The sequence below is a fragment of the Dendropsophus ebraccatus genome, chromosome 10 (assembly GCF_027789765.1).
Source record: "Dendropsophus ebraccatus isolate aDenEbr1 chromosome 10, aDenEbr1.pat, whole genome shotgun sequence".
NCBI classification, from domain to species: Eukaryota; Metazoa; Chordata; class Amphibia; order Anura; family Hylidae; genus Dendropsophus; species Dendropsophus ebraccatus.
Window position 1 is genome coordinate 82,704,380 of NC_091463.1, and position 24,007 is coordinate 82,728,386.

Sequence of the window (24,007 nt, forward strand, 5' to 3'; positions counted from 1 at the left end):
CTTAGGGCATGCTGGGAGTTGTAGTTCTACAATAGCTGGCGAGCTGCTTTTAGGGCATGCTGGGAGTTGTAGTTCTACAACAGCTGGAGAGCTGCTTTTAGGGCATGCTGGGAGTTGTAGTTCTACAACAGCTGGAGAGCTGCTCTTAGGGCATGCTGGGAGTTGTAGTTTCACAACAGCTGGAAAGGCCCAGATTGGGGAACACTTCCTTTCCCCCCACAGGAGGGTATATCTACTATAATCAGACCCCCCCCTTAGAGGTTTTTTAATCCTGGACCCCCCCCCCTCTCCCCTTTAAGGGCCACCCTGTCCATGCAGAGCCCAGAGCCAGGCCTCAGCAGTGTGTGCACAATGAGGGGGCTGTGTGTGTGGATTTCCCATGCAGTGAAACTATTTGCACAGGGGAGGAGGAGGAGGAGGGGGTCAGCTGGCTTGTCCCCGGTGCACAGAGGAGGGGGATGTAGTGTAATGTCTCTGCCAGGGAGTGGGCAGGTCCTGTCTGGGCTGCCTGTGCCCGGCCCCCTCTGCGCCTGCGCACTCCCCGCATTCCAGCATGGCGCTGCAGCCCGGCAGTGGAGGAGCTGCGCACTGAGATTGTAGCGGCCCCGGGGGACACAGCACGGAGCAAGGGAAGAAGCGGCCACCGGGCGATCGGCTCTCCCCCCCGCCTCCCCTACCCACTGCACACAGGTAAGCCCTGCCGCCCCTACCCGGTGCATCACCCTCCACCCACCCGGCTGCATCTGCCCCATCCAGGGCAACAGGGGGGTCACCCACAGCTGCATCTCAGACACGCACCCCCGGCCTGGGCACCACCAGCCCCCCACCCAGCCTGGGCATCACCAGCCCCCATCATGCCATGCTGGGATTTTATTATTTGCATTGCACTGGGAGGAGGGAGTTAATGGAAGGTTTGCATTGATCTGCCGGGGTGGAAGGGGTTAAGAGCCGGGCACTGGGTTAGGGCTGAGGGCAGACTCTGGGATTTGCCCCCTCGGTGCCCTCTCAGGCTGAAGCCCCCCTCCCTCTTGTCTTTGCCTCCTGGAAATGCCACGTAGGCTTCAGTGACTGCAGATGGAGAGGTTCCTGCGCCCTCCCTGCTCACTTTCTTCTCTCCCCCTCCTCCTCCTCCTCTTTTTTTCTTCTCTTTCACTTCTTTCTCACATTAGTTTGGAATCTTTCGTGTTACTTGGGGCTCTTTATTTTAGGAACTATTTAGTGTCCTTTTCCTCATTCAGCCCCCCCCCCCCATAGTCCAAGTCATAACAAAGGGCTATTGACTTTATGGTTGACGTCACCTCTATGGACAGTTACTTGTTGCGGGCGGGCTCCAATGTCAGCACCAGGGGGGTGGGCAGGGGAGAGGGCTATGGGGGGCAGGGGAGAGGGCTATGGGGGGCAGAGTGGTGGATTGTGGCTATTCAGGAACTCACTGGTCTCCTTATGGATGGATATACTGTGGGAGATGTGGGGATACATTGTATACAGTTGTGGGCATACACTTGTATACAGTTGTGGGGATACACTTGTATACAGTTGTGGGGATACACTGTGGGAGATGTGGGGATATACACTGTATACAGATGTGGGGATACAGTTGTGGGCATACACTGTATACAGTTGTGGGCATACACTGTATACAGTTGTGGGCATACACTGTATACAGTTGTGGGCATACACTGTATACAGTTGTGGGCATACACTGTATACAGTTGTGGGCATACACTGTGGGAGATGTGGGGATATACACTGTATACAGATGTGGGGATACATTTGTATACAGTTGTGGGGGTACACTGTGGGAGATGTGGGGATACATTTGTATACAGTTGTGGGGATGCATTTGTATACAGTTGTGGGGATACACTGTGGGAGATGCGGGGATACACTGTATACAGTTGTGGGGATACATTGTATACAGTTGTGGGGTACACTGTGGGAGATGTGGGGATACACTGTATACAGTTGTGGGGGTACACTGTGGGAGATGTGGGGATACACTGTATACAGTTGTATAAAAGTAACAAAGTTTAGTGTCTGTTGATGTTCCCAGTATCTTGTGGTTGTCCCAGTGCTGGGGGCTATAACACAGCAGGACTCTTCATCCTGGAGCTCATAGGAAGCCAGGCTGGCAGGGAATGCTGGGAGTTGTAGTTTTGTCATAGTGAGGATCAATGGCTTCAGTAGACTTTGGTATCATTAGTTAGTTTTCTTTGTCCTGATGGTAGATTTGTGGCTGTCAGGGCATGCTGGGAGTAGTAGTTTTCCATCAGCTGAAATGCCATAGATTGGGGTTCTGGTAAATCAAACTTTGTCGTCTTCTCCTGATGTGGTGGTTAGTGCAGCTGTCAGGGTATGCTGGGAGTTGTAGTTTTACTCCAGCTGGAGAGCCACAGTTAAGTTTAAAAAAAAAAATAAAAAAAAATTTCCAACTCTCCAGCTGTTGTAGAACGACACCTCCCAACATGTCCCGGCAGCCTGTGGCTCCTAGGTCATGCTGGGGGTTTTGGTTTTCCCCACAGGTTGGGACTTTCAGTGATGTTGTGGTTAGTGCAGCAGTCAGAGCATGCTGGGAGTTGTAGTTTTGGGTCTTACTCTTGATGGTGATGCTGTGGTTAGTGCACCTGTCAGGGCATGCTGGGAGTTGTAGTTTTGGGTCTTACTCTTGATGGTAATGTTGTGGTTAGTGCACCTGTCAGGGCATGCTGGGAGTTGTAGTTTTGGGTCTTACTCTTGATGGTGATGCTGTGGTTAGTGCAGCTGTCAGGGCATGCCGCTTGTAGTTTTGCAGCATTGAAGAGCTGCATGTATCATTGACTCCCAGGGTTCTCTGGTATTGTCAGTAGATGAAGCTTTAGCTTTAGTGCAGCTATCAGGGCATGCTGGGAGTTGTAGTTTTGTAGCATCTAGAGGGTTACAGGATGGAGATCACTGCTGTAAGTTATAGTCCCCAGTAATAATAAAATGACCAAACATTTCACAGCTGTGTCCAACCTGGGGTCCTCCAGCAGTGGCAAAACTACAACCTCCAGCATTCCTTGGCAGCCTGCTGGGCATGCTGGGAGTTGTAGTTTTGCAACATCTGGAGAGCCACATATTTGGGATCGCTGATTGTTTTGGTGATATCATTGGACCAGGCTTTCATCCTATTGGCAGTTTGGTTTAAAGGTATTCTTGGGCTTAAAACAAGTGCTATAAGAACACCTGGAAATATACTTATTATTGAGTGGATTAGGGTGACATCACAGCACCATTATCCCTGGAGCGTACAACACATCTGTGTTTTCTCCAGAAACAGCGCCACACCTATCCACAGGTTGGTTGTGGTATTGCTGCTGAGCCTCATATAGAAGAAGGTGCAGTATAGTAGTATCCCATGGATAAGGAAAAGAATGTAGCATGGTATTCCTTCAATGGGCATAAAGTATATGTCTGTGTGCTCATGTTTGGCCCATACAGTTCAGTAATGCTGGATGGGTCCATGAGAATTCTAAAAGCCTATGTCCAGACTAAGGCTGCATTTGCACGTTCCGTGAAATTGTCCACGACCACGGACAATTTTAAGGACCATTGAACTTTATGAGTCTACTCAGACGATCCGTACCTGGGAAAAATACACGGGCGTGATCACGGCCCGGATTAGCCAATAGAAGTCTATGGGATCTGTGTTTTTCACGGATGTCAGATCCGTGACGTCTGTAAAAAACGTGAATCAAATCAAAGCAAACTATTTTGTTTTTTTACCAGTTTAACATCTTAAGCGGATGTAGATAAGGATACACCAATTACGGTCTACATTGCACGAATCGTGGTGTAATGGCCTGGGCACACTATGCAATCTGCGCAGATTCCGTGTGCACTCCCGCTTGAACATCTGGACGTCCCATAGGCTCCATTCTATCTGCCTAAATAGAATGGGACGGCCAGATCGTCAAATGTTTGCGACCTATGGGCCGGATCTTCTGTAGGCAGAGCCTGACCCTGGGTTGTGAAGTCGCCATAGGCCACTATTGAGCTTTTGTATGAAGTAACTATTCCTTAGATCCCAATGAGGATAATTGATAATAATTGTACGTGATGAAAGCATGGCTCACGGACTGTTCATACAATGACGGACTGTGCGCTCATGGGATGGATAGCTCCATTCACTGAGTTTACACAGAGATCTTCCATCCACTGCACAACTCTGCTACAACCGCTATAGAAGTAGTAGTGTCCCATAGTAGTAGTAGTTAGTCCCATAATCCTTCTTCCATGACTTCTGACAGAATCTGTGGAGGCTGGAAATAGCCTCTAGGTGGTCGCTATACATCTTATTCTCCTGTATAGAGACAATGGAGGTAGCTGGATGAGCACACTTGGATTTTTGCACCATTTCAGCACCCCCCCTTCAGGAATGCTTTGTGGTAATGGAGACCAGACAGGTGAGATGTCTGGAGGAAGGAGGAGGAGGAATGCTCTGCAGCCCTGTGCTCATGAACTGTAGGCTGCTGGCACATTGTAAGACCATGTACACACTCTTCTATCAGCCTTAAAAATATTAATATGTTTCTGTCACTTGGTCCATCTTGTGCCTTTTATTGCATTTCAATGTTTTTGTTTTTGTTTTTTTTTAATGCTATTAGGCAGTTTCCAAATCGGCCATTTTGGGGTCAAAAGCACAGCCCAGATAACATGTGAAAAGAGGACGTTGCGTTCAGTTTGATGTCATTCTTCCATTTTTTTCCTTTGCACTTGATAGAATCTACAAAAAAAAAATACTTTTTTGGGTAATTATTTGAACTGTAAATTGTCCTTTTTAAAGGGGAACTATCAGCAGGTTAGACGAATCTAACCTGCTGATATCTCCCTAAGGCGCAGGAGGCGCCGAGGGTAAAGGTATGTCTGTTTATCCTCTGTGCCGTTCCCGTGCATTTAGGGGGAGATTAATCAAACATGGTGTAAAGTGAAGCCGGCTCAGTTGCCCCTAGCAACCAATCAGATTCCACCTTTCATTCCTCACAGACTCTTTGGAAAATGAGAAGTGGAATCTGATTGGTTGCTAGGGGCAACTGAGCCAATTCTACTTTACACCAGTTTGATAAATCTCCCCCTTTGTGTCAACATAAAATTAAAACTCGGTTCCATGGGCCGATTTTTAGGATACTTGTTTGGTGTAGAAAGGCCAGTGATCAGCTTGTTTGTGTGGTAATTTAAATCTTCATTGGCGGACGCACGTTGCCCAGTATGGCGGACAGTGATTGCCGTTATGTGATTGAATGTTAAATGTTCATGTAGCCTGACCTTTGACTAATCTGGCCATGTAAAGACTCCAGCGTTGATCTGCTAGATTGGTGCTTGTTTACAGGTATAGATCAGCCTGTGTAAAAACACCTTAAAGGGGTTATCCAGTGCTACAAAAACATGGCCACTTTTTTCCAGAGACAGCCCCACTCTTGTCTCCAGCTTGAGCGGGTTTTGCTGCTCAGTTCCATTGAAGTGAATGGAGCTTAATTGCAAACCGCGAACTGGAGACAAGAGTAGGGTTGTCTCTGGAAGAAAGTGGCCATGTTTTTGTAGCACTGGATAACCCCTTTAAGAGATCTGTGTATTGATCTGATCTCTTGCGTCTTATGGGTTTATTCAGTTCTGTGCTGCACATGAACACGAATTTAATGGGGCATAGTTAATAAAACTGGCATGCTGCCACGCTGTACGCCAGGCTTGAGTCTACTGTGTACCCATATTATAGGTGAATGCTGGTTGATGAACTCGGCTTCATCACTGTATGGCAGAAATATGTCGGACTAATACAATGTCCACAACTTAGTCTACCCGTGCACGGCGTCTGGCTTGAAGCTATATATAGTGATGTATGTATGAGTCTGCTGTAGTCGTTGTGTCCTGGAGTGGCTTTTTTTTGCCTTTTTTTTTTTTTTTTTAGTTGATTCCTTTACATAGCGTGATGCTTATATAGCATATTGCACATTATTATTGCTGTAATTTCCTTATTGACACTTATCTGGAAATGAGTGTCCTTCTCAGAATGCTGGTAATGACAAGCAGAGGAAATGCCTGACTCAACAGTTTATCCAAATATAGGCTTTATCAGCCGCGTGAGGCCGCCTGACGCTAGCATCACGGTTCAGGGGAAAAAGAGAAACCCGTCCAGCAGCTTTGTGACATAGAAGCCGGGGGGCTGTGGGGTCCACAGTTAATAATATCCCTTTAAGGCCTCTTCTGTAATGAGTCTTGTACATCGCTGTCGGCAGACATCAAGCTGTAACTCCAGGAAAACATTAGATAAAAAAAAAAAAACTGGCTGAAAACATATCTAGAGTAACCTAGTTGGTTTGTATAGGAAAGTGGTCTACAAGCCATGGTGGGACTGCAACTCTCATCGTGCCCTGTCGTAGTAATGTCTACATTAAGTTTAAGCATAGCTCTGTTTATATCAAGGGTAGGGAACCTCGGCTCTTCAGCTGTTGCAAAACTACAACTCCCATCATGCCTGGACAGCCAAAGCTAAAGCTTTGGCTGTCCAGGCATGATGGGAGTTGTAGTTTTGCAACAGCTGGAGAGTCAAGGTTCCCTACCCCTGGCTTATACTCTCCTATTTGACCTGACATAGGACATTAAGAGATGTAATATATGATATCATTTAATACAGATTCTGTACACATGTGCCAGGCGGCAGAGGTATCAACCTATCATGTTATATATACTGTATATCTATAAATTGGTGTCTTCTTATAAGGTAGTTGGCATAGGGCCGAGGTGCAAGTGCTACTTCTACACCCCCTATAGTTATGCCCAGGTTTGGCGGCATCCATATTACACTGGGTGCCTATGAATTCTATGATTAATAGGAGTGTGCACAATACCCACCAGTTGTACTACCGTTGCCTCCCTAACTATACTGCCAAACTTGCTGCTAGCCTGCTACATCTCTCCATGTCCGATGTTGGATCAGTTAGGAGAGAAAAAAGGGAAAACAAATACAGCGCCACCCCTGTCCCCAGGTTGTGTGTGATATTACAATATACAATATACGATATACAATATACGATATTACTCTGTTTGTCCCCTTCAGTTGATATGAGCTGCAATACTAGTCATAAACTGAGGATAAGAGTGGCGCAGTTTCTGGGAAATACTTTTTTTTTATATATATATTTAAAAAAAATCTTAACATCCATCAAAATGTTACGGGGTGCTCTGGTTCCCTGATAGAGTGCCCACCTCTGGTTCTTGCTGCTGCTCAGTGTGACCATACAGTTGACACTGGGGTTAACATATGCATCAGAAGTGTCACTTTAACGCAAATCTATGAGCGTCTTATACGATTACATTGGGAAAGTTACTTCTGGTCTTTGTGAATTGGGGCTGCAGCGTAATAAGGAAACGGCCACTAAGCAGGGTAGTCAGGTACTTGTACCAGCACAATGCTGGGAACATAAAATAAGATTTTGCTGGAGTGTCACTTTAACAATCTTATAAATTAAACTTCCCCTTTAAGACCTGCCATTCTCCAGAACTGGATGCGTTGCTCTCCAGCTGTTCCCACCTATGATATGTTCTCATTTTTTTGGCGAGTATGGCCGTTTTCAGTAAAACAGCTGTGTCGTTGGCAATCGGCTCCTTCTCTTCCATATGATGCAGCCTCAAGTTCTCCATTCTCTAAGCCGTCCCAGGGCGTCTGGGTTGAATTCCATAACAATGAATCCCGATCCTTCTTAAAATCTGTAGCACGGAGTGAATGTGCGCCGCCGGCTACGTCGGCCGCCTGTTGCTCAGATGAGCAAACTTTTTTTTTTTTTCTTTCCACCTTGTGTTTCTTTCCATATGATTTCACAGGACAATCTGTCACAAGTGCAACACCTAGGTGTACCTGCTCATGTAGTGTTGTAACAAGCTGGCCCACCCCTCACCCACCCGCATTGGTTCTCTTGGCCTAGGCTCTTTCCAGGCAATACCTTGGCAATGACATTGAATAATGAACGTCTAGAAGTGTTTCCTGGCAGACCTTCTGCTCGCCTATAAATAGCCTTTTCAAAAAATGAGTAAGCTAATACTTTGCTGGGTTGGCTTTATTTTTGCTCCTATAGATACTCTCTCTTTCCCATAGAAGAACAGAGATTTCCTTGTTCTCCCGCAGATATCAGATCTCCTTTACCTGTCGTTGCGATGTTCGGTGATTAGCTCGCCGCTCTGCAATGCAAAGTGGATCTTAAGATGACTGGAGAACAATGGGCCTTAAGTCTCGGCAGGAAGAGTAGATGGCTTTCCCTATAGTTACACATTAATGGGCAGCTAACAGCCTGGGTTCTGACCAAGATTCAATTTAGGCTTCTTGTGGATTATGTCTCCTAAGAAGCCAGAATAGAGACAAGAAAAATATGAATATCTAACCTGCAGATATGTCCTTATTGCACAAGAGACGCAGAGGATGAAGGTAAGTTTCTTACTGTCCTCGTTAGCGATGTTCCGGAGCAGTTAGTCGTGTGCCCCATGATCCAGTAAGGGTACTATTACACAGGAGCTCGTTTACTGGGCCTATTACATGGCCCGATAATCGTTTAACAAGGACTGTAGGGACATCGTTACCAATGTCCTTGCAGCCCTTGTTTAAACTGTATACATATCTATCCAGGCTGCAGGCTCCTCTTTCTCTATGCTTCTCCCCAGGTCCCGCGCACTGCAGCTTCACAGCGGCTTGTCTCAGCTGACAGGCCGCTCAGCCAATCACTGGCCGCGGCGGTCCCGGCCTGTGATTGGCCGAGCGGCCTGCGAGCTGAGACAGGCCGCTCTGAAGCCGAGCACACGGGACTCGGTGAGAAGCACAGAGGAAGAGAAGCCCTGCAGCCTGGATAGGTATGTGTTCCTCTTTGCATATTGTCAGCATCGGCCAGGCACCGCTATTACACATAGCGGTGCGCGGTCGGCGCCCGACTATTATAGGTCAGAACCTATATCAACGATCAGCCGATGACAACGATGGATGAATGGAGCAAGCCGGATCGACACCATGGGGACGGGTAGTGCTCCTAACGGTCTCACCTAACCGTGGAACAAATGACTAACTGCATAGGAACAGCGTGCAGGAGGAAGGTAAGAGACATACCCTCATCCTCTGCGTCTCCTCGGCAATAGGGTAGATTCATCTTTTCCTTTAAAGATCTTTATAGAATAAAATCAGACAGACAAGGAGAGCCTTAGGCTGTGTTCACACTTACATTGTTTTCCATCAGGTAGCTGGTCACAGTGGGGTAGCATGTGACCTTATTCTAACTAGTAAGAAGAATCCTAACAAAGTTTGCGACACAGGTTCATATTTGACCCATTAAATTAGTCATGACATACGAGACTGGATCTATCATGTACAGTCTAGTCATCTTAATGGATCATAGTTGATCCTTTAATTGGTTATTATGCTCATTGTAAATCCAGAGCCTTAGAAGTGCCCGTCAACCATCAACATTTTTCACCATTTTTGTTTTCCATTTATATTGTTGTATTCAAAAAGACCAATAGGAAGAAATATATTGTTACTAGGGTTGCTCATTCAACACTTACAGAACAATAAGCCAGGGCTGCTTTATGCAATGCTAGCTTACTGTTAGTAGATTCCCTGGGACCGAGGGAATCCCTGGGTTATAGCAGGGGTAGGGAACCTTGGCTCTCCAGCTGTTGCAAAACTACAGCTCCCATCATGCCTGGACAGCCAAAGCTTTAGCTTTGGCTGTCCAGGCATGATGGGAGTTATAGTTTTGCAACAGCTGGAGGGCCAAGGTTCCCTACCCCTGTGTCATAGGATGTCTTCACACCAGTAGCCAAAATCAGTGGAAACTATGGAGAATAAAAAAAAAATGTGATGGAAAAGATTCTGCTGTTTCGTGGTTTTGGCTTACGGATACTGAGCCAAATACTGCCATGTGAGACCAGCCATTGGTTGCGTTGGGAGTTGTGTTTTTATGGTCCAGACTGTAATGGATCTGTCACAAGATGGACGCAATGGTGATTGATGGACCAAAGTGACTTATGAGGGGGCTTGTTGGGCTCTGTCCTGCTGTCCATCATTTTGACTGAAGGGCTAGCAATGCATGCTTCGCTTTACTTTCCTTTAAACGTGATCTGTTACAGGAGGAACTTACACAGGCATAACGCACAGCATACACGTTAGATGTGTCAGCCAAACCTGACAATTTTTGCAGGACCAGCTGAATCTTTAAAGGGGTACTCTGGTGGAAATCTTTTTCTTTCAAATCAACTGGTTTCAGAAAGTTATATAGATTTGTAATTTACTTATATTTAAAAATCTTATGTCTTCCCATACTTATCAGCTGCTGAATGTCCTGCAGGAAGTGATGAGTTCTTTCCAGTCTGACACAGTGCTCTCTACTGACATCTCTGTCCACGTCAGAAACTGTCCAGAGCAGCAGCAGATCCCCATAGAAAACTTCTCCTGCTCTGGACAGTTCAGGTGGCAGCAGAGAGCACTGTGTCAGACTGAAAAGAATACATTATCTGCAGGACATACAGCAGCTGATAAGTATGGGAAGGCTTGAGATTTTTAAATAGAAGTAAATTACAAATCTATATAACTTTCTGAAACCAGTTGATTAGAAAGAAAAAGATTTTTGCTGGATAACTCCTTAAGGCTCTTGGCTTTCAATAGCCTCATTAGTTTGTTCTAGGGGAGATAATCGGTTACCAAGGAAATCTGGCAACATCTTTTCTCCCCATCCCGAACACAGTAGTATCTGATGGATCACATAAAAAGAATAACTTTGCTTTACTCATTCAGGTTTGGAGTTACATTATGTTTTCTTCCTTTACGCACAGATGTGGCACATGGTGCATCCATTGATCCCTATCGCAGACCTGTAGGCGCTCCATGTGCCGCCATATGGTGCATTTTGTGATGCATAATATCATCTCTCAGTAGTAATGCTTCTAGCAGCCACCATGTACTACAGCATGCATAGCATGTTCTGTGTATTAGATTTGAGTGAGGCCATAGATTATAAAGGGCCCAGAAATATATTGTTACTAGGGTTGCTCATTCACCACTTACAGAACAATAAGCCAGGACTGCTTTATGCAATACTAGCTTACTGTTAGTAGATTCCCTGGGACCAAGGGAATCCCTGGGTTATAGCAGGGGTAGGGAACCTTGGCTCTCCAGCTGTTGCAAAACTACAATTCCCATCATGCCTGGACAGCCAAAGCTTCGCTTTGGCTGTCCAGGCATGATGGGAATTGTAGTTTTGCAACAGCTGGAGGGCCGGAGGTTTCCCATCCCTGATCTAGACACAAGGGAGGAGATTTATCAAACATGGTGTAAAGTGAAACTGGCTCAGTTGCCCCTAGCAACCACTCAGATTCCATCTTTCATTCCTCACAGACTGTTTGGAAAATAAAAAGCGGAATCTGATTGGTTGCTAGGGGCAACTGAGCCAGTTTCACTTTACACCATGTTTGATAAATCTCCCCCAAGGACCATATTAATTTGTATATAGGTTTTGTAACCTGCTCTAGAAGAATGATGGTCGTCTTGTGACTTGGTGCGGGGGCAATGCCCCTTGTTTACAGCATCAGTGGTTTCTATACGCGTGTCCTTGTCCCCTGGGAGTCGAGGAGGAGATGGTTTATATAACATCTAAACATGTTTCTGTACTGGGGAAAGCCCCGCTGAGAGGCTGAGGGAACTATGGCCGGAGGGGATGGATGGGGCCCTCCCCAGTCAAAAGACAAAGGTTAACCCTTTAGCTGCTACCTCTGTTACCGACCCTGGGAGTCTGACATATATTTATGCTGCCCTATTTACTAACAAAGTTGTAGGACGGGAAAACGTCACATATAATCCTATAATAATACTCCTATAGATGTGGCCCCCGAACGTAGTCAGGGAGGCCCGTGCCTGTCCGTGCATGTATACGTCAGCTTCCCATTTTGACTGGTTGTTGATGGTAATGTGAACCCAGCCTAAGGTCTTATAATATGCATCCCTTGTATCCTTTAGTAGTTTTCCCATGTATTCAGGTTTGTGTATTCATTTAGTAGTTTTAAGTTAATCCAGGGTTTTAAAAAAAAAAAAAAAAAATAGGTTTTTGCTTCCAACATCAGCGCCACTCTTGTCTTCAGGTTGTTTGCGGTATTACAACTCAGCTTTATTGGTGTTAATGCAACTGAGCTGAAATACCTTGCACAAACTGGGGACAAGAGTGATGTTTCTGAAAGAAATCTTGGAAATCTACTCTTGGAAAATCCCTTTACCAGATGCATTATGGCTGAGTTGTGGTGTTACTTTATTGTAATTTTTTTAGATTATTTTACCTGTTTTGGGACTTCATTGTGGAGGAATGCTATTAAAATAGTTGTCTAGCCTCACAGCATAGTTATGTGCACTGGCTGATTAATTAATTTAAAAAAAAAAAAAAAGTTATACTCACCTGTCCCATCCACCTCAGCCAGTCACTGTGAGTGGTGGGCATTTCCTGCATATTAAAAAAAAAAAAATTTTTTGTTCAGCCAGAGTCTGGTATTTTAACCTCCTCAGATCATTAGACCTAGGAGAAGTGTGTGGCTTTGCACTTCTTTCTCCAAGCCTTGCACTTCTCCCTGCTCTTCCTGATCGGTAGAGATCCTAGACCCCAACAGATCGAAACTTTTGACTGACCACAACGCTGCTCTAAAAGCAGTGCTCTGTCTGGTGTATATATGTGTATATATATATATATATATATATATATATATATATATATATATATATATATATATAATCTGTTCATGTTTATAGATATTATATATTATACATTATAGCTGTATATACACCACCAGCCAGACCACTGCTTTTAGAGTGGTGGTCGGTAACCTAAACAACAAGCTGTCAACAATAGGGGGGAAAGAGCAGGATATTAGAATGTTAAACTAAAGGAAAAGTCCATTTTTAAGCGATTTTTAAAACGCGGTAAACACTTACTTTTCCCCGTGCCCGCGGTAAGGGACAGAACTGGCCGTGGGACCCCCTCTGTGCTCCAATATCCAAGGCGCTGACACGTCACGACTCGGCTGATGGACTGGCTGCTTAACCAGTCAGTGACTGGGGAGGGACGCTGCTCCAGTCACTGATTGGCGGAGCGGCCAGTCCATCAGCTGAGACAGTCTTTTTCCCGGGTCATGACGTCCTCACAACTCGTGGGTGGGTGAGATGCCTTCTGGCGGTGGTCCCAAGGCCGTGGGTGACCGATGATTTTAGGTTTGGATCTAAATAAACGATCAGCCGATGACACAATCATGGGCTGATCGTTTTCTCTATTCCACCGAGCGATAATCGGCCGAATCGGGCCAATTATCGCTCTGTGGAATAGGCCCCTAACTCTGGGCCATCAAATCTGATGCAGATTCAAATCTGCACTATCAAATCTGCAGATCCTGTAGGTGTGAACGCACCCTAAATGTATTTGCAAAAATATTTCACTTGACAAGTCCTATATTATTTGTGATGGGGCTACCCCTTCAAGTTATTTCTAGTGTTACATAATAAGGAGGGGACTTGCCAATTTTCCATAGAGTACCCAAGCACAACGAAGCGCCGGCCTAAAATCCGTCCTCCCCGCCACTGTAGTATTGCAGTCCCGTCCTATAGTTAACCATTGCCAGGAGTAAATGAGTGCGGCCACCACCGTGCCTTATGGTTAATCTGTTATCCGGTTTCCACATCACACTGAGCTTAAGGACTCGCTGTCCTGCGAGCCAGGCGGCCGTTCCCATGGTCTAGAAATATTCACAAGGGGAAATCATATTTTTCATGACGTCATTACCTTGACATTATACGGTTACTTGTGAAGGAGCCGGATTAGTGCTGCTTTGTTTTTCTCTCTCCCTTTGTGTCAGACAGTGCGGCAGCCTGCAACCTTATACGTCAATGGGCGATACAGGTATACGGGTGGCTTTTACCTCTTCTCTGCTGGTTCTGTGTGTGTTTCTTTCCCTACAGTTCTGTTTGCTGGAAATATCAGGTGTCGGATATTAGGTAGGTGTCTTTGTACGCAGATACATTTAGAGGAGATTCTGGTTTGGCTAAAATGGCTCCTTAAAGGGGTAGTTCACAAAAAAAAAAAAAAATCTTTCAAATTAACTGGTGCCAGATATTTAATTTACTATTAAAAAATCTCCAGTCTTCAGTACTTATCAGCTGCTTCACGTCCTGCAGGAAGTGGTGTATTCTTTACAGTCTGACACAGTGTTCTCTGCTGCCACCTCTGTCCATGTCAGGAACTGTCCAGAGCAGTAACAAATCCCCATAGAAAACCTCTACTGCTTTCCAGACTGGAAAGAAAACAGCACTTCCTGTAGGACATACAGTAGCTGATAAGTACTGGAAGACTTCAGATTTTTTTTTTAATAGAAGTAAATTACAAATCTCTGGCATTTTCTGACACCAGTTGATTGGAAATAAAAAATATTTTGGTGAACTACCCCTTTATTATTTCAGGCATTGACTTACAGAGTAGTCACATCTGGGGGAATAGCATATTGTGGAGGAGAGCTAATTTGCATACCAGTTCCCAGCGAGCTTTGCTTGGAAGACTCCCTGTGCAGTTGGCGGTCTCCATAATCAGAATCTATACCCTCAGAGAGTATACATCTACTGCCGAACATACACTGGAGAATACCCACAGTGCACCTGGAATGAATCTCCGGAGAATGCCGTAAAAATCTTTCAAGTCCTAGAAGGAATAATCTTCATAGATATAAATATCCTGAGTGACGCAATATGAGATACAGCTTGCTGGTTGTTACAATCTCTTATTCTACTGTGATAAAACTTCTACGGACACTGTAAGATAGGCAGTATTCATCTTCCAGAAACATTGCCACTCTTGTCCTCAGTTTGTGTGTGGTATTGCAGCTCAGTTCCATTACAGAGTACCTGGCATTATAAATAACTTTTGGTGTGTTTGTGAGGCATGTCAAAAGTTATCGATTGCAATGGGTCTCATTGCTGAGACCTGCTGCATTACGAAGATACAGCCAACGCAACAGTGCACTCTCCAGCCATTCGCTAGAACCCACATTTTAACTTGTAACGAAATGAAAGTGGCAATACTAGCCAGCGAACGGGAAGTCAAGGGCACTGTTTTTGCACCCTCTCCTTGGCCTTGTCTTTTAATCAGCTTTTTTTGTAGTGACAAATCAACTGGTTTCAGACTGTTATATAGATTTATTACTTTTATTTAAAAATCTTAAGTCTTCCAGTACTTATCAGCAGCTGTATGTTCTGCAGGAAGTGGTGTATTTCCAGTCTGACACAGTGCTCTCTGCTGCCACCTCTGTCTGTGTCTGGAACTGTGCAGAGCAATGACAATCCCCATAGAAAACCTCTCCAGACAGAGGTGACAGCAGAGAGCACTGTGTCAGACTAGGAAAAATACACCACTTCCTGCAGGACATAAAGCAGTTAATAAGTACTGGAAGGCAAGATTTTTTTTTTTAACAGGAGTAATTTACAAATCTGTTTTATTTTCTAACACCACTCGATTGGACATAAATTTTCTTTAGCCTGAATACCCCTTTAGGGTTCAAACCCACTTGCCGGATCTGCAGCGAGTCTCCTTGCTGCGTTTTTGCAGCCCTATACTTTCATTAGCAGAGAAACTCGCAGCAGGGATGTACATCCCTGCTGCGATTTTGTCTGCAGCCCTCCCCATTAACCCCCTAGCCGCCGGACATTATACATTACCGGGTCCCCGTTCCTGCTTGCTCCTTCCCCCCCCCCCCCCCCCCAGCACTGATTGCTCCCCTGCAGCATCGTTCGCGGGCCGGGGGGGGGGGGGGGGGGAAGGTGTCGATCGTGCGGCCGGGGGATGCGGGGGGCGATCATGCGGCTGGGGGCGATCGGGCTGCAGGGGGGGCGGGCAAGATATACATTACCTGATCCCCGTTCCTGCTTGCTTCGGCGGCTCCCGGCACGTTCCGCCCGGCCAATCAGTGCGCTGCCCTGCCGCAGCGCACTGATTGGCCGGGCGGGCCGTGAAGACACCGGGAGCCCCGAAGCAAGCAGGAACGGGGACCCGGTAATGTATAATGTCCGGCGGCTAGGGGGTTAATGGGGAGGGCAGCAGACAAAATTTCTCTGCTAATGAAAGTATAGGGCTGGGATCTGCAGCGAGTCTCGCTGCAAAAACGCAGCAAAGAGACTCGCTGCAGACCCGCCAAGTGGGTTTGAACCCTTAGGGTACGTTCACACTTACCGGATCCGCAGCAGATTTCATTTAAATAACTGAACACAGCATTAAATCTGCACCATCAAATCTGCTGCAGATCTGCTGCGGATCCTGTAGGTGTGAACGCACCCTTAACCCATAGCTGCACCAGGACGCGCGGCGACCCCCCTCTGAACTGCTGTGATGCCGGGTGCCGCATGTAGCCCGGGATCGCGGCTATTAGCGGGCACGGTCCGATCGCCATGCCCGCTAATTAAGTACTTAGAAGCAGCTGTCAAAGTTGACAGCTGCTTCTAAATACTTGCTCATATCCATCCCTGGTGGTCTAGTGGGGGGATCGCCGTAATGGCGCTGATCCCGGCTCAGCATTCTATTGCTTTTGGCTGCAGCAGCCAAAAGCAATAGAACACCGATCTCATGGATTCATGCAGTATAACTATACTGCATGGATCTCTATGAGAGATCAGAGTGCATATACTAGAAGTCCCCCAGGGTATATAACCCTAACCCCAGGGGGAATAACCCTAACCCCAGGGGGAATAACCCTAACCCCAGGGCGGCTTCTAGTATATGTGTAAAGTAAAAGAAAAATGTATTTTTAATAACACAAAATCCCCTCCCCTAATAAAAGTCTGAATCACCCCCCTTTCCCCATTTTATAAATAAAAATAAATAAATAAACATGTTTGGTATCGCCGCGTGCGTAATCGCCTGAACTATTAATTAATCACATTCCTGATCTCACACGGTAAACGGCGTCAGCGTAAAAAAATTCCAAAGTGCAAAATTGTGCATTTTGGTCACATCAAATCCAGAATAATTGTAATAAAAAGCGATCAAAAAGTCGTATATGCGCAATCAAGGTACCGATAGAAAGATCACATCATGGGGCAAAAAATGACACCTCACACAGCCCCATAGACCAAAGGATAAAAGCGCTATAAGCCTGGGAATGGAGCGATTTTAAGGAACATATATTTTCTTTAAAAGGTTTTAATTTTTTACAAGCCATCAAATCAAATAAAAGTTATACATGTTACATATCGTTGTAATCGTAACAACTTAAGGAACATATATAACAAGTCAGTTTTACCCCAGGGCGAACGGAGTAATAACAAACCTCCCCCCAAATACAAAAAAAAATTTTTTTTTTTCAATTTCACCAAAAATTACATCTGCCATAGCAAAGTACAATTAGTTGCGCAAAAAATAAGGGCTCATTTGGGTCTCTAGGTGGAAAAATGCAGGCGCTATGGCCTTATATATACGAGGAGGGAAAAACGAAAAAGCAAAAATTAAAACTGGCTGTGTCCCCTAAGGGTTAAAGGGATTATCCAACGTTCGAAAAATATGACCACTTCCACAGACTGCGCCACTCTTTTCTCCACTTCAGGTATAGTTTGCAATTAAGCTCCATTCACTTCAATGGAACTAAGTTGGAAAGCTCCACCCAAACTGGAGACAAGTTGTGCTGTCTCTGGAAAAAAGCGGACATGTTTTTCTAATGCTGGATAAACCCTTTAAGGGCGATTAATATCACCTGGGACAGTAGGCCTAGGTGTCTGCGTTGGAGCTGCATCCATATTAGATCATATAAACAGGGGCTGTCATTGTGAGGTCCTTTAATGTGAGAGACGCTCTTTGTAGCAACTCTCTGCTTTGAATATCCTAAGCAGGTGACCCCATTCACTCCAGTAATTCAGATTTCCTGTAGCAGGGCACAAGACTATGAGTATCATTAGTTGAACAATCCCTTTAAGGAGACATATTCCCATGATGGGAAATGTTAGAAATGTCTTTGTCTATCAAGGACTTTCATGCAGTGAGAGAGTTCAGCTCTGAGGTCATTGATCCCGGTACCTGGTCGCCTGAGGACCTGACATTGGAATTAGCAGACATGTTGCTGCCAGCACTGGAACAACATGTAAGTATTCTGCCTCCACAGGCAACGCAAGGTCCTAGGCCCAAGGTAATCTTATAGAGCCTTTTAAGTCAACTTTAACCCAGTTTATTGAGTGGGAAACTGAAAAGAAAAATTTTAGAAGTACACATAGTAAAATAAGAAAAATTAACTAGAAAAAAAAAAGGAGTTTTCCAGGATTAGGTAGTTTCTTCTAAAAACAGCACCTACCCCGTTCTTAGGTTGTGTGAGGTATTACTTGTCAGCTCCATTCACTTCAATGGCCCTAAGCTGTAATATCACTCCCAAACTGAGGTCAGGTGTGGCGCTGTCTATGGAAGGAAGCAGACATGTTTTTCTGATACTAGACAGCCGCTTTTAAGGGAACCTGTCTTGACTTTCATGCTGCCTGAACTATGAATCATCAGGACGGTCCTTAGCATCTTTAACCTCCCTCACCAGCCCTGATCAATAGATATCTCCCTGATTAGGTATAGGGCTGGTTTAAACTGCCAGGGACCACCCCAATGATTTGTTGTCTCGGGCAGCATGAAATGGGTTCTTTTAATCAATACAAGATCACTGTTGGTTTACTATAAACTTGAGTGTTCAGTTTCTCTGCAGCGCCACCACAGGAGACATAAAGCATTACACAGCCCCTATTGGAGTTGGTGGGCTTTTGGAGTTATGACTGGGTCCCCCCAGAGCGAGGGACACTTGTAGTTGTCACTGACTGTTCTGGGTAACAGTTGAGGTTCCTGACCATAGGACACACATCTATTAATCCAAGATTCTGGTATGTGACACTGTATTTTGACAACCCCTTTAATAATAACGTTCGGTGTCCTACATTCATTGTGACTAATCCGTCATCTGGCGCCTTGCGTTGGACATGTCATTTGTGCTAAAAGTGTTATCTCTGCAAAAAAGCAAAAGTTGTCATATTTTGGATTCCTGAACTTCCTGACCTTTTTAGAAGCCTTCTGGTTAAACGCAAGATGGATGATTTCTTCTGAGCATATGAAGAGAGACAGCGCACGCTTACAGATGCCCTCTAAACAATTGAATGTTTAGGTGATGTCGTCGCTGATAAGTGGGATTCCAATTCAGGACCATTACAGTGCTGTATATGTGATCGGTGGCATAGAGGACTCAGTAGAACTCTTGAAAATCGCGTCTCATATACTTCCTTTTTGTCTTTTATGGCTTCAAAGTAGATCTATGTGTCTCCGTGGTTACAGACTACAAACACACCCAATGTGTAGTCTGACACTGCAATTATTCTCCCATACTTTTTTCTTGCACTATGTATTTCCATCCTTCCTTTTTTTTTTCAGCATACTAAAATATACCAACCAAGTGAAGGTCAAAAGTAAATTCTGGCAATTATAGATCCATTAAACGTTTATATTGGAAGCCTTCCCATTAGAGATGAGTGAACCTCGAGCATGTGCAACTTTTGATTAGAGGTGGCTGAGGAAGTTGGATGTAGCCCTAGGGAGCCCTGGAAAACATGGATACAGCCTATGGCTGTATCCATGTTTTTCAGGGTACCTTAGGACTGCATCCAACTTCAGCCACCAATCAAATGCTGCACATTCAGGTTTCCTCATCTCTACTTCCCAATGTACTCATTACATGTATGACACAAACGTGCCCTAAAAGGGGTTATCCAGTGCTACAAAAACATGGCCATTTTCTTTCAGAGACAACACGACTCTTGTCTCCAGTTCAGGTGCGATTTGCAATTAAAGGGGTTATCCAGCGCTTCAAAAACATGGCCACTTTTCCCCCTACTGTTGTCTCCAGTTAAGGTGTGGTTTGCAATTAAGCTCCATTTACTTCAATGGAACTGAGTTTCAAAACCCCGCCCAATCTGGAGACAACAGTAGGGGGAAAGTGGCCATGTTTTTGTAGTGCTGGATAACCTCTTTAAGCTCCATTCACTTCAATGGAACTGAGCAGCAAAACCTGCACCCAAGCTAGAGATAAGAATGGGGCTGTCTCTGGAAGAAAGTGGCCATGTTTTTGTAGCACTGGATAACCCCTTTAAATTGACAGCACTTGCTCTGGGTAAGCCCAGAATAGCTACAAAGGTTCTCTTGGCTATCTGAAAATCCTGGCAGGCAATAACTCTTTTAGGAACCGCCAATCTATTCAAGACCATTTGCTAAGTGATTTGGATCTTTTGGGATTGGTTCATATACCGTTCTGATCATCGGATGGGTGAGGAGTATCGGCCCATGGGTGGACAACTCATTGTTTTCCTGATCGTAACCTGAAGGAGCAATGGCCAAATTGCAACTTTAAGTTGAGGTGACGTGTTTTACAGTCATCCCATTACATGGACAGGGTTATGTCACAAAGTGTTGGACCTACTTGGCTTCGTATCCACCGCTTTGCCAATGGAATGTAAAAGCCATTGTTTTGACAGCACCCAGTTGGTCTGTCTGGACTTGAGAAGAGTAAATTCCCTTGGGGCTGTAAAAGTTATCTGCTTTTTTTTCTGATGTCAGGTGGGCGGTGGTGTAATGTAGACCTTGTGATCTAACAGCGCTCCGTAAGGTTACTGCACCGATTCCCAACTTCTGTCATATCTCAGATTTATACAGTCCTTGCCCATGTCAATATTTATTCAGGTTGTTGCTTTCTTCCACCATTTCTTCCTCTTGTGTATGGTCATCAGTTCGGGTATTACGTATGATATCCCTACTAGAGATGAGTAGAGATGAGCGAACCTGGAGCATGCTCGAGTCCATCCGAACCCGAACGTTCGGCATTTGATTAGCGGTGGCTGCTGAACTTGGATAAAGCCCTAAGGCTATGTGGAAAACATGGATATAGTCATTGGCTGTATCCATGTTTTCCAGACAACCTTAGAGCTTTATCCAAGTTCAGAAGCCAAAGCTAATCTAATACCGAACGTTCGGGTTCGGATCGACTCGAACCCGAACCCGGTTCGCTCATCTCTAGCAGCCACTGCTGATCAAATGCCGAAAGTTCGGGTTCGGATGGACTCGAGCATGCTTGAGGATCGCTCATCTCTAATCCCTAAGTAACTGAAGATGGCTCCAGAGTTGTCTTACAAAGTACATAAAATGGGGGAAGTTTTTGGCTTCGATTATCGACCATTTCAGCCATAATCAAATGTATTATCGGCAGGAGGTCCAGACAACAATGTGTTCAACACAATGGAGATTCCCCGACATCCCAGGAGAGTTGGTGAATGCATAGTTACCCATTCCAGGTCGGAATCTACAGGAATACAAGTGGTGCTGATAACCTATCGCTTCTTATCAGGAATGACTGATAGGCTCTTTATAGTCTCATTCATTCCTATGCCTGGTTGCCATATAACACTTTCAACTAATCTGTGCACACACCAAACCATATATTCATGCTATTCTTAGTGTTTTCTCGAGGATAAGAAACTTTTTTTCTGTTTCTATATCTTTAAGTATTTTTGTTACCAAGTTACTGGTTATAAATTATTTTCCTTTCTTGGATAATAAAAGGGTTAATCCCGCCGCACCAGCTGAAATATAGTGCTTGTGTCATCAATCATGCCCTGGTACAGAACTGGCACCGAGTGCCTTAGGATAATTGTATTTAGGACGTTCTGCTTCATCTTCTGTTATGTGCCAGCTTCTCCTCCTCCTCCTCTTCTGTGTTTTTTTTTTTTTTTGTGCATCGTAGTCATTTATTTCCACTCACTTACTTTCAGAGTCTCAGAGCTTTAGCCTGTGGGCTGCTCTCTTCCAGACTACACAATGACAAAGATCACTTGGTGTTCTCCGGTCACTTCTCGACATTTATCACTTGGACAATCTCGATCTGTCGTCTCGGGGAAAGTTCTTTTCACTACAGTCCCCACCCAGTCTGCACTGTAATATGTCAGAAAATACTCATCTCCTGTTAACCCTAATCCAGGAAAATAGGTTCAGGCCTCATGTATGTGTAGGCTTCATACTACGTAGGCACTGTGGTGGTCCATATGGGAGATATTTCTGAAATACTGCCACTAGGAGTTATGTTTTTAAATTCGAACACATCTGTAATACTTCATCGGATAGAACATGGCATGATTCTTTTTTATGTTCATTCCAAGACCCCTTAGACTCATATGGTCCCCATGTTATATCTCTATACAACTGTGAGGGTGCATGGAGTCTCTTCCTTTTTCTAATTGGCTGAGTGAGTACACCTTTTTGGCTTTCCTTGGCCAATCCTAGTGCTTTTTACGTGGGGCAGTTTGTCCTATGAAAGTTCTACTTATCTTGTATTAAAGGTAGAGATGAGCGAACCTGGAGCATGCTCGAGTCCATCCGAACCTGAACTTTCGGCATTTGATTAGCGGTGGCTGCTGAAGTTGGATAAAGCCCTAAGGCTATGTGGAAATCATGGATATAGTCATTGTCTGTATCCATGTTTTCCAGACAACCTTAGAGCTTTATCCAAGTTCAGCAGCCCCAGCTAATCAAATGCCGAACGTTCTGGTCCAGTCCATTCAGTATTTGAATACCGGTATCTGAAGAAGTTTGTTGAAGCCCTAGGGAGCTCTATGACCTAGGCATCCATGTTTTCCCAGACCTGCTAATTGTTGACATCAGACAACCTTTTAACGCGTATGGTTACTCTGCACGATGGCAGATTTCAAAAGAGGGAAAGATCGGCAAAGTTGACATCAACTGCCTAAACATTTATGGTTTTTTTTTAGATGGCGGCACTGGAGCTGTCTGGCAGTGGCTTACCACCCCCCCCCCCCCCCACCCCCCCCCACTCTCTCTGCTCTCCCCCATGATGTTTGCCTTAGCTTTTTTTAGCCGTGTCTGTTACCGATGCTTGCGTGTAGGCCAGTCTGTGTTTTGACTCTCCCGTCTGTCGCTCTCTACTTAACTGTCTAAATTACCGTTAAAGAGTTTTCAAAATAAGTAATTAGCGTTTTCATCATTTCTTCCTGTTATCTTATCTGGAGCTGGCAGCTTCATGACACTTCAGATAGTGAGCCTGTACCTGTGAACGTCTGGTCGTATTATCACGGCCCTGATTAGGTGAAGCATTGAAAATCTTTTCAGACTAATTGACCTCCATAAAAAGTCATTGGCTGTTTGTTTTGGTGCAGAATTGAGCTTTGGATTTCACACGTTCATTGTATAAAACAACTAAATCTCATCTTATTGTGTCAAGATAATGGAACGCCATAGAAATGCAGGCCTTTGCCCTTGTTTCGTGAAGGAGCTTGACTTTCCTTCGACTTCTGTATAAAGAAAAAAAAAATAATAATGTGTTGAATCATGCCAGACATCCTATGGGAGATCTCCTTAGGCAGGGTTCACGTGCGGAAGATTTGCTGCAGAAAATTTCTGCACCTGAATAATCCAGTCCGGTGTATCTCGCTAATGATTGTCAAAATTCTGTGCAGGTTCTGTAGAAAGAATCCCATTGAGATGTCTACAGCAGATTCTTTATTTATTTAAAGTTTTCCAGCGGATCTCTTGAGTGTGAACCCGCCTTAAAGTGGAAAGAATACTGACTGAATGGAAATAATATAAAATACAGTAACAGAAGAAAAACTATTAAGCTCCTCTGGTGGTCCGCCAGGTATTGCTGCGTGCCTTGATGTTCATGTATACCAATGTGATTGCAGGATTGGCATTATCCGTCTTTTGTCATATACCCATGATGCAGTGGTCATGTGACTAACCCTGAACGCCACAGCAAGGTAAAAAAAAATAAATAAAAAAATTGGGGATCGACATGACTTAGGGTTCGAAATGTGGCCTACCGGTCTGTGCAGAAATTCATAGCATGGGCATGATATTTGTTAAAAAAAAAGTCATCTGCTTTGCTTCTATTGTACTTTTCTGTGGATTTTTGCCTGGTACATAGTCTAGGG

The 24,007-nt window shown here is 44.8% G+C and overlaps 1 protein-coding gene across 2 annotated transcripts in view; it reads left to right on the top strand.

The window, feature by feature from the left end:
- The first annotated feature begins 555 nt into the window (after positions 1-555).
- LOC138766222 (fibronectin type-III domain-containing protein 3A-like) overlaps positions 556-24,007 on the top strand; it is a 76,208-nt gene continuing 52,756 nt past the window's right edge. For both annotated transcript variants that reach the window (XM_069943641.1, XM_069943642.1), the window contains exon 1: positions 556-690. The gene's annotated coding sequence lies outside the window, so the exon portion shown is untranslated. The remainder of the gene's footprint in view (positions 691-24,007) is intronic.